Raw genomic sequence first — 9723 nt, 5'->3', positions numbered from 1 at the left:
CGGGGCGGCGGCCGCCCCGGGAGGTGACACGCGACCGCGGGTGCGGCCCCCCGTGACGGCGTCGGCTGGGCGGACGGGACGGACAGACGGGCGCGGAGGAGACGAGGCGACCGCCCCCGGGCAGCAGCGAGGCGCGGGGGGGGGGGGTTGAAGGCGAGGCGGCGACGGCACGGGTGGGCGGAGCGGGACTCCGGGGCCACCCGGCGAGGTGAGTTGAGGACACGGTTCGCCGGGCGAGAAAGAACGAGAGAGAAAGGACGAGGCCGGGAAACGAGTCGGTTCGCCGCACCGGGACAAACGCGGGGTCTCACCGACGGGGGGCCCCCTCCAAGGCCCAATTGTCGGTCCCGCGGAGGCCCGGGGGAAACGCCGACTGGCTTCCGCCAGAAACAACCTTCGACCAACCTCGCTGGGGGCTCCGGGCCCCGCCGCCCACCGGCCGCAGCCACCACCGCCTTTGACCCCCGGGGGCCGAGAGGACCTAGAGTCCCTCTCTTTCAACCGGGCGCGCACGGCGGAGGGCAGGCACCGAGGCAAGGGCACCGGACCCGGAACACGGGCCACCGGGTAAACAAACGCGGGGATCCCACCGCCACAGACACACAGGGCGGCCCCGCGTCGCCCGGGACGCCGTGCCGATCCTCCCAAGCGCACAAAACCTCAAAAGCCTCCTCCCGCCGCGCGGCCAAGGCCACACACGCGACCCCTCAGCAACCACAGGGGAGCCGCCGCGGCTCCTTCTCCAAGCCGCCCATCCGTTCATCTGCCCAGTCCGAGCCGGACGGGGACTCGCATCCCGGGCGGAGCGCCCCCCGAGGACAAGCCGGGCCCCGACCGTGCCCGCGCAGCACACCCGTCGGCTGCGAACCCGTGTGGCGGGTGCGTGCGGAGAGCCGCTCGAGGCGCGGGAGCGGGAACGCCGGGGGGACGGGGAAGGCCTCCGCGGCCCCCCCCCAAAACCCCTTCGGCACACAACGGGAGAGAATCCCCCCGCGCGCCCGAATGCGCACGCGGCAACGCGCGCGTGCACGCTCACGTAACGCGGCGTTTTCCCCGCGACGGACGCCGGCCCCCGGCCCGGCGGGACCCTCCCCCGACTCGGAGGGGGGAGGCGCGGGCCACAGTAAGGCACAAGCTGCGTCGCCGCTCGGCCCCTCAAAGCCGGTGCGAGAGGGGCCCGAGCGCTCGAACACAGAGGCGGCTATCCGAACGCGCTTCCAGAGGAGGGGCGGCGGCTGGGGGGGTCCGGTACCCCAAGGCACCCTCTCGGATCGCTAGAGAAGGCTTTTCTCACCGAGGGCGCGTCGTCCCCCAACCCCAGCAGAAACACCCCATCGGGCCCGCGGAGCCACGTGGAGACACTTCCGAGGGAACACGGGGGGGCCCGGGGGAGGACCCGACCGGGACAGGGTCAAGCACAGGGTGGACACAACAGGCGCTCGCGATAGGGGCCGTTCGAGAGAGAGAGATTGCGCGGGAGGAGCGAGCCCGTGCCGCCTCTGGGCTTCGTCCTCTTGCCTCACCGGGGGCCTCGTCCACAGTTAACTAAAAGAGAGCCCGCGGTGTTGCGTCGGGAACACCGGCACGACGCAAGACGGAAAAAAGAAATTAAAAAAAAAACTACAATAACGGAAGAACAGGCGGCAGCAAAAACAAATCAACTCTCACGGTCAGCCAGCGGCCGGCACCCGCTGACTCGGCCCCGTCGCGGTCGCCCGCGCGGCACACGTTGCGAGGGCCCGGCCCCCCCTCCCGCGAGGGGGGACGGGCGTGCCTTCCCCTTATCCGGCCAGACTCCCCCGGGGCTCCCCTCCAGCGCACCGCCGACAGCGGCGGCCCGGCGGGGGGCTCGCGGGGAGCGGGAAACGACACCACCAGCTCGGCCTCAGGCACCTGCAGGACAGCCCGGAGCGCTCCAGGGGCACCCGCCGAGGGCCAAGGCGAAACAGCGACCGCACGCCCAACGGGGGAGGCGCGTGCGGCGCGACGACGGGACGCCCCCTCCCCGCCGCGAGGAGGGGCGCCCGCGACAACGCAAGCCGGGAAAGGCGAGCGGAGGGTGTCCGCTGCGTCAGAGAGACCACGGGCGTGACACCGAGGTCGGGCCGGGTTCCGCACCCCTTCCCTTCCACGCACCGCCGTCGGACGGGGAGGAGAGGAGAGGGGCCCGCGGGCAGAGCGAGAAGAGCGGTCCCATTCGCCAAGGAATGTCCGTCCCTCGGCTGGCGCGGCTTAGGCCCGGCCCGGGAGAGCGCGACGTCACCACATCGATCGGACGGCAACAAAAAACGGGGCGAGAAGAAGGGAAACGTGGCGGGGACAACCGTCCGGAGCACGAGCCTGCGCTTCAGCCTCGCCACGTAAAGCCCTTCGCTCTCTTCTCACGCGGAGGAGGAAGACCACGGTCCGCGGGGACGGGGCCCGAGACGTACAGCAGCCGGCGCGCGCAGGCCCGAGGCGTACGGCTTTCGCTCGTGCGGCCGGGGACGTGGGGGGAGTCAGGCTCCGGGTCGCGGCCGAGAACCTCCCGGGGACACCCCCCGTCGTCCAATCACCCGAGGACAGCGTGTCCACAGTCATCTCGTGGTACAAAATGCCAACTTTAGGCAAAACACGGACGGTGCCCGGTGACGGGGGCCTCTGTCTACAGGTCACGCCTGACTCCCGGAAGCGAGTCGCGGCCACAGGAGACCCCACGGGACCCCATCGCCACCAAAGAAGGGCGGGGGGGGGGGGGGGGGTGTTGGACGGGACTATCTGGTCGACCCCCCAAAGCCAGTAAAGAGAGCGTGCCACGGACAGGCGGCAGCAAGAGGGAGAGGGCCGGGCCGTCCACGGCCTCCCTCACCACTTGGCACGCCTGGGCAACGGCCCGGTCAAACGTGCTTCCGAGTCGGGACTTTGAAAAAATTCCGCCCGGCGCCTAGAACCACCGTGTCGTTGGAAGGCCCGGCCGCGGCGTCGGCGCAAGCCCGCTCGCGGAAAAACGAAGAAACGTTATCTGACGACCGGGACCACGAGTGCGCTCGTACCGACCCGCCTCGCCCTCCGCCGTCCTCCACGCACCGCCCGTGCCGGCCCCCACCTACGGAGCTCCGCGACTCGGATAACGGCCCCAAAGTCGAGCCCGGTGACCGCGGCACACTCGGGCACACGCCCGCCCGCGCAGCCCGGGCGACCACTGAACGCGCGCACGCTCCCGCCTCAGAATCGGGACTTTGAAAAATTTCGCGGAGGGCGCCTCTGACGGACGGACGGACGGACGGACGAACCCGCAGGAGCGGACGCGGACACACGGCACCAGTCGCCCGGCACGTCGCGCAGGCACGCGCCCGCGCCGAAATCAATAGAAGCGGGAGGTGGGGGGGGGGGGGCGCCTCGGGCAGGACGGCGTCCCGGCGCAAGCCACCCTCTCCGGCTACGCCCGCGGCGGCGGCCCCGGTCGGTCCCCGCGGAGGGGCGACAGCGAGTGCCGGGCCACACGTCGCGGCGGCGCCGGCGGCGGCGGGCACTCACTCCTTCAATGGCCCCGCCGCAGGTCCAATCTCCGGAGAACCGGACAGGCACCGACGGAGCGGCGCGAGCCAACCTCTGCGGCTACGCCCGCGGCGGCGGCCCCGGTCGGTCCCCGCGGAGGGGTAACAGAGTGCTGGTCGACCCGCCCTAGCGGCCCACCTCCCCAGAGGCGGCAGCCACTCACTCCTTCAGCATTGCTGCAGGTCCAATCTCCGGAGAACGGGCCGCGTACCGACGGACCGGCGCCGCCGGCAAGATCCCGACAGCGCCGCCGGCACCCTGGAAGTTGGCCTCGGGCACTGCAGCCGCTTCCCCTCCCTAGATGCTCCGCAAGGAAGAAACGATATAAAAGCGGCCGCCAGGTGGCTCCCGACAAGCGGCGCGAACCTCAGCGGGACGGATCCGGATCTCGGGCCGGCAAGGGCGTCCCGCCGCCCGCCCGGAGGGCCGATCGCGTCCCGGGCCCCCACCCCCAACCCCCTCCGGGACGGCACGGCGCCACCGAACGCGGGGGCGGGGGGGGGGGGGGGGGGGAGGGCCTAGGATAATCTTTTTCTCGGAGGATGGCCGGAACAAACACGGGGGCGGGCCGAGCGGGCCATTCGAAAGTGAAAGACTTCCTCGGAGTCGCACACCACCACTACCCACCCACCCCCCCCCCCACACACACACACACACACACACACACACCCCGCAGGCCCAAGACGTCCCGGCGCCTGCCTCCCTCTCTCCCTCTCTCCCTCTCTCCCTTCCCGGGAGACATTAAAAAAAAAATTTTATTAAATATTTTATTGATGTTTTACAGAGAGGAAGGGAGAGGGATAGAAACATCCACGAGAGAAACATCGAGCAGCTAGCTGCCTCCTGCACACCTCCTACTGGGGATGTGCCCGAAACCAAGGTACATGCCCTTGACCGGAATCGAACCTGGGACACACACACACACACACACACACACCCCGCTGCCCCCCACCCCCACCCCCGCCCCACCCCCGTCGAGTCCGCAGGCCAACGCTCCATCCACTGAGCCAAACCAGTTAGGGCACAAAAACACTTTTGCCGCCAAGGAGCCGAAACCTACATGAGGCAGTACTCACGGATCGTCTCGTCTTCTCTCTCTCTCTCTCTCTCTCTCTCAATTATTGGGGAGACACCGGTTCATAAAACCATACGGGCTTTAAAGTAAAATAAAAAATGAATAAATCAGATATGAATAAATAGGAATCTTTGTATGGAACTAAACAAAAAACAACAACAAAAACATTCAGGTTATTCAAGTGGACAACTCAAGAAAATATCATCTGAATACATACATACATACATACCACATCCAGGGTGCAAGCGGGAAGCATCATCGAAATGCTAGGGCAAAAAAATCTATTTTTTTAAAAGGCTCCCAAAGAATGAATAAACAACTGGAACAACAACTCTCTCTCTCTCTCTCTCTCTCTCTCTCCCTCTCTCTCTCTCTTTCTATCTCTCCCTCCTTCCCTTCCTCCCACTCCCTTCCAACCCTCTTTAAAAAACCAAACAAACAAACTAGCCCTAGCCGGTTTGGCTTGGTGGATAGTACGTCAGCCTGCGGAATGAAGGGTCCCAGGTTTGATTCCGGTCAAGGGCACATGCCTGGGTTGTGGGCTCGATCCCCAGTACGGGGTGATGGGGTGTGCAAGAGGCAGCCGATCGATCCATGATTCTCTCTCATCACTGATGTCTCTCTCTCTCTCTCTCTCCCACTCCCTCCCTGCCTCCCTCCCTCCCTCTCCCTTCCTCTCTGAAATCAATGAAAATATATTTTTTAAAAGATCAGGAATCAGTGTAGAACGGTGTGTGAAAACACTTGGCATTCACTTCTAAATGGCAGGAAACAGAGTGATAGTGTTGTAAAAAACTTGCGATATAAAGCAGCACACTGTAGAACAGTATTTGACACCACTTGGAATTCACATCTAAATGGCTGGAAACTATCTAAAATTGTTCGCAATCACTTCAAAATCACTGATCTAGATCAGGAAGCAGTGTAGGACAGTGTCGGGCAACACTTGGGAATCACTTCTAAAGTGCAGGACACTGTACAACAGTTTTGGAAACCACTTGAAAATTCACTTACAAATGGCAGGAAACGGTGCAAAAGTGTTTGAAAACACTTGGAAGTCACTGGTAGCGTTCTAAGATGCCAGAGAGGAAAATGTCACCGAGGCCAAAATCTTACCTCCACCTTCTTAGGGTTTGTGGAGGAGGCGGCCCTGAAAAATTCACCTGACACACGGGGGGGGGGGGGGGGGGGGGCGGCAGGGAGACATGAGGGCAACGTTTTCTTTCCCTCAAGTGTCTGATGTGACAAGGGGAGCGCTCCTAAGGAGACCGTGGAAGAGCCGCATCCACGCTTTTTCAGACTGGGTTGAAAAGAGAGGGGCGATTGTGGGCAAGCCACTTAGTAGGCGGGGAGGCGAAAGGAGAGATGAGGGAGGCCCGTTCCTACAGATTCCTCTGCCTCTCAGCTGGCTTCCTGCCTAAAGTGCAAAAAACGAGTCCCCGTGTGCGCTCGTCGCCGTCTCTCCCCCCACCCCCGCCCCCTCCATCTTTATGTCCAGTTGGAGTCTTTTTTGCCATCTGGCCACTTTGGAATATTGTCTCTGGCTCGCCTGAGCGGCTGCGGTGGCGGCATAGTCACTTCAGGAAGGAAAGGAGAAGATCGGCTTGGTTCCAGGCACCGAATTGTGGCAGAGGCAGGAGGGCGGGGGGGGGGGGGGGTCGGGGGGACGGGGGGACGGACAGGAGTCATTCGCTGAGCGGGCCCCCAACGTATTTCTAAGACAGTGAGCGACTCTGGTAAGGGCATGCGGTAGGAGGAGAGCAGCTGGAGTTCTGTTTGTTGGCTGGGGGCTTGCAGGGGATGGGGAGGGCCTGGGGTCCGTTTGCTCCTTTGTTGATGTCATTTTCTTTCTTTCTTTCTTTCTTTCTTTCTTTCTTTCTTTCTTTCTTTCTTTCTTTTTCTTTCTTTCTCTTTCTCTTTTTTAAAACAAAGGTGAAGAACTCTTCGGGTGGAGGTATTTCTGCAAAAAAGTCTGGCAGGACAGGACATGGGGGTATGCGGGCCAGGCCAGGCCATTGACCAGAAAACGCAAAGGATCTGTAGTGGGTCTGACTAGCACCCTTCCTTTAAGAAACAGGAAGACAGGGGAGTTTCTCTCGGGGTCCCTCCCTCTCCCCTCCTCCCCCACCCCCGCCACACACACACACAAACACACACACACACACTCACACTCACACGCACACTCACACACAGTGGCACCCGAGTAGCAAGAGGTTTCCAGAATGAACTCAATTCCAGGGCCTAGCCAGGCAGCCACGCCGCACCAAGGGAAAGGCCATATAAAAACGGCCGCCAGGTGGCGCGCGAACACCAGCGAGAACGTCAGTGGGGCGGCTCCGGGGCCGTGGGCCCGGGCCCGGCCCGGCCCGGGCGGGAGCCCCGCCGCCCGCTGTGTGTGTGTTTGGGGGGAGGAGGGGGGGCAGGGGGCAAGGGTGGCCGATCCCCTCCCCGCGCCCACCTCTCCAGTGGGACCGTGTCGGCCCGGGCCCCTGGCGGGCGGCGGGGCGGCGGGGCGGGGCGGGGGCTCCACCACCTGAGGTTTGCCCAGGAAGGCCCCGTGCGTGCGCGCGCGCGCGCGCACCCACGCACACACACCGCCTGGCACCGGAAGGGGGACTGGAAAAGTTTTTTGGGGGGTGGGGCCTGACAGAGGACCGAGAGGACGTACCCAGAACACTTTTTGCGGGCCCGGGACCTTCAAAACCTCAAGGGGAGCGGGGGGGGGGGGGGGGGGGGGGGGGGGGGGGCGGGCGTGTGTGTGTCACGACAATGAAGACCTAAAGGCGGCGAGTATTCACGGGGCGACAACGGAGGAATCATTTTCTCTGCTTCCTTTCAGTTATTATGTTTTTTCCGGAATTGAATTTATTGGGGGACACATCGGTGAATAAAATGAAATGAAATGCAATAGGATAAAATGAAAGGTGCATTGTGGATGAAAAGGGGCCACATATTGCCCTGCCCAGCTTGACTCAGTGGATAGAGCGTCAGACTTAACTGTACGATAAATGAATATTTATCTTTTTTATATATATTTTATTGATTTTTTACAGAGAGGAAGGGAGAGGGACAGAGAGTTCGATAAATCGATGAGAGAGAACCATCGATCAGCTGCCTCCTGCACATCTCCTACTGAGGATGTGCCCCCAACCCAGGTACATGCCCTTGACCGGAATCGAACCTGGGACCTTTCAGCCCGCAGGCCCGCAGGCCAACGCTCTATCCACTGAGCGAAACCGGTTAGGGCGGGTCACATGTCTTTGGACTAGTGAATGACAAGAGGTAACTAGTCACTTCCCTTTTTTCCAGTGCCCTTGGGGCACAGCCCAGAGTCCCAGGGCAGAGACCACATTGTTACTGTTGTCATGTTAATTTTTGACCGCTCACTATCATTTTACAGCTTACCAAACCGCCCCCCCCTCCCCCCCTCCCCGCCCCTTTGCTTTCTCCCACCTCCCTCATCTATCATCACTGGATTTCATGGAACCCACTGGTCAACAGCAGGAAAGAGTGTAGAACAGTGTTTGAAACCACTTACAAGTCTCATCCTTGGATGGTGATTTATAAAAATAGGTCAAAGACATGCTTGTGGACTTTGGGCTTTGCTGTGCTGTGTATCTATGCAGAGGCAGGGTGCTTTTAAACTCCTATATGATGACTTTAGTTTATCCTTCAGCCCTGGTCTGGCCTCCGGACTTTGTTATCTAGGCCTTGGAAAGGCCTCCTCCCTGCCTTGAAAAGAATAGATTTTTAATTCCTTGAGATTCTGCTTCCCGGCAATTGCCAACAGTCTGGTTCAAATAAACTCATCACAGAAATTATTTACAGGTTTGCGTGTTTCTCAGGTTAATGGTATGGAACTCCAAGAAAACACACACACCCCACACACACCACACACCACACACCACACACACACACACACACACATACATGCAAGTTTTTCAAGTGTACAACTCAACGAAACATCACCTGAATACAGCACCCAAAGTATAAAGTCTCTTTCTGTCACCATTTACCGCCCCCCCCCCCCCCCCGTTTCTTTCTCTTTGGCTTTCTTTTGTGTTCCACCCTTCCACTACCCCCCACCACCCCAAATCTATGATTTTCAACGTAGGGAGGAGGCCTTTCTGTTGTAATGTACCCCTCGAATCACAGAAGGACGCCTCAAGAAGTCGAATTAAAGAGTCACATTTATTGCAATCCGGGACTATGAGGGGACATTCCCAAATCTCATAGCAATAAGATGGTGGCAAAACCAGACTTATATAGGCAAAAATCACAAAGGTATTGATTACATCCCAGGGTTTGGAATGAGGCACCTGGCTCGCAAAAACGCAGAATTAAGCATGTTAATTACAGTTTCGGGTCTCGGGGTCACTGAATTGACAGAAATACATTATCTAGAGCCTTTGGGTAACCTGGGTTAAACTTAGGCATGTTATCTAAATTACAGTTCTGGGTCTCCGGATCACTGAGTTGATAGAAACACATTATCTAGAGCCATCGAGGCACTTTAGAGTAATTGCACTGTCCTGGTCTTAGGACCACTGAGTCAACTGGAATGCACCACCTATGGCCACTAAAACAATTTAGGGTAATTGTGCTGTCCTGTTTCCCGGGTACAGAAGAATGTGCTTCGATAACCAGTAAGATCACAATCAATGGGATTGTCATTCAATCAATAAGGCATTCAATGAGTGGGATGATTTATACAATTCAGAAAATCAAAATAACCTGTCCATTGTTAAACAAAGCAAATAGGTACCATACTTCATTTCCAAGGCCTACAAACAAAGCAACAAAGCCAGGAAGCCATACAGGCAATAAACGATAACCTGGACCACATCTGCCACTGCCTATGTATACATATATATATATATATATATATATATATATATATATATATTCACCAGAAAGACCAAAGACAAGACAACAAGCAGGTGGGTGTGGGGAACATTGGTGCAATGTCATGTGGTTGTGGATTTTAGCGTGACTCGCCTTACGAATGACAAGAAAGTGTGTGTGGGGAGGGGGGGGGGGGGGCGGCGCCCTGTAGTATGTGTGTTTGAAATGAGGTAAATCTGGATGAGGCCTTGTCCATGAAATGTACA

This window comes from Myotis yumanensis, unplaced genomic scaffold (assembly GCF_028538775.1).
Source record: "Myotis yumanensis isolate MYYU_CA2020_CCGP unplaced genomic scaffold, mMyoYum1.0.hap1 SCAF_83, whole genome shotgun sequence".
Taxonomy (NCBI): domain Eukaryota; kingdom Metazoa; phylum Chordata; class Mammalia; order Chiroptera; family Vespertilionidae; genus Myotis; species Myotis yumanensis.
This window is presented reverse-complemented; position numbering follows the sequence as displayed.